At 42.3% G+C, this 1,233-nt stretch overlaps 1 protein-coding gene across 1 annotated transcript in view; it reads left to right on the top strand.

Moving 5' to 3' along the window:
• Window positions 1–431: 431 nt before the first annotated feature.
• Window positions 432–1,233, top strand: part of LOC101854821 (keratin, type I cytoskeletal 9) — a gene marked incomplete at its 3' end in the record, with an annotated part of 12,948 nt that continues 12,146 nt past the window's right edge. The window contains 1 exon segment of the mRNA XM_035972034.1: window positions 432–873.

The raw sequence follows: 1,233 nt of genomic DNA, 5'->3' as shown, positions 1-1,233 counted from the left end.
GGGGGGGATTAACATGTTCTTATGCACTCAGTAGAATTGTAAATGGGCTGATTCACCAATGTCATGCTCATAACTGTGTCTGAACTGCAACGGGGAACTGCTGCTTTTCTTTCCTAATCCTTCCTATCGTCATTTTCCCTCTACTTCTTTTATGTTTGTTACACTCTTGTGAACCGGTATTTCCGGGGTGCCTTGATAGTCGAAGCAGACTTTGTGCAGAGTAAGTCTGATTCCCTGTAAGGACTTCTCTGTTGACACCCACCCCTTGGCGCTCATATTATGACCTTATGTAGTTGCGAGCGCCGTAAAACCTTACTAAAACAAAAAGAGACCGGGCAAAGCTGGACAGAGGCCAGGGACAGACGTATATCCTTCACTCAACAAACAAGGACACGCGAGGAGAAAAGCGCATGATGATGTACATAATAAATTCATGTCATCTGTTATATACCGTATACGTCATAATCGCTCTCTCACCCTGTCATGCTCCCCTGTTCGTTTTTGTGTGTGTGTGTGCATATTTCGCTTTTATTGATTGTCGTTTATAGTGGAAGAAGTATGTATGTGCGAGTGAGTGCACGCACGTACACGCCCTACTAACGATCGCCCGGGTTCCGATGGTTTTAAAATGTTTGGCCGACTTTTTTGTCGCCGATTTGGCCGAATGCCTCTCCCAATCTGGCAAGTGGCAACCACGAGGCTCAAGGGGAGTGAACTCATAATTCATAAATCTAATAATTGAACCTGAGAGCCTGAAAGAGAAGACGCTATTTATTTTGGCCGTGGTGGCCTTGTGCTCGTCCACTGTTGTTTAAGCTTCAATAGATTCTAATGAACTACATGGAAGATCGTAGACCAGGGGGAAATGAAACTGTAAGTAGAAAGCACAAATAATGTGTGTACAATATACGAGTTGCGTATCATTATAAAATGTAGCAAAATATAATCTAGATATAGATTCTAGATCTAGAATCTCTAGATACCTATATTATTATTAGATCTAGAGCCTATGTACGGCATACCGTCACCTTAGTGTTTTGTGATGACTATTTCCGGAAGTGAACTTTTGTATTACCATAACTTCGGCTCTTTCAAAAACATCGACCCAAAATTTAATTTTGTTGAGAGGCCAGCCTTTCCTGTAGGTGTGGGGTGAAGATTTTAGTCAGATAGTGTATAAAGAAGACCCCTAACCGAGACTTAATGCATGTCCTGACATGTACCCCATATCGT

Source organism: Aplysia californica, unplaced genomic scaffold, assembly GCF_000002075.1.
Source record: "Aplysia californica isolate F4 #8 unplaced genomic scaffold, AplCal3.0 scaffold00562, whole genome shotgun sequence".
In the NCBI taxonomy this organism is placed as follows: domain Eukaryota; kingdom Metazoa; phylum Mollusca; class Gastropoda; order Aplysiida; family Aplysiidae; genus Aplysia; species Aplysia californica.
The sequence above is the reverse complement of the archived record's forward strand: the minus strand, read 5'-3'. Positions and strand labels throughout refer to the sequence as shown.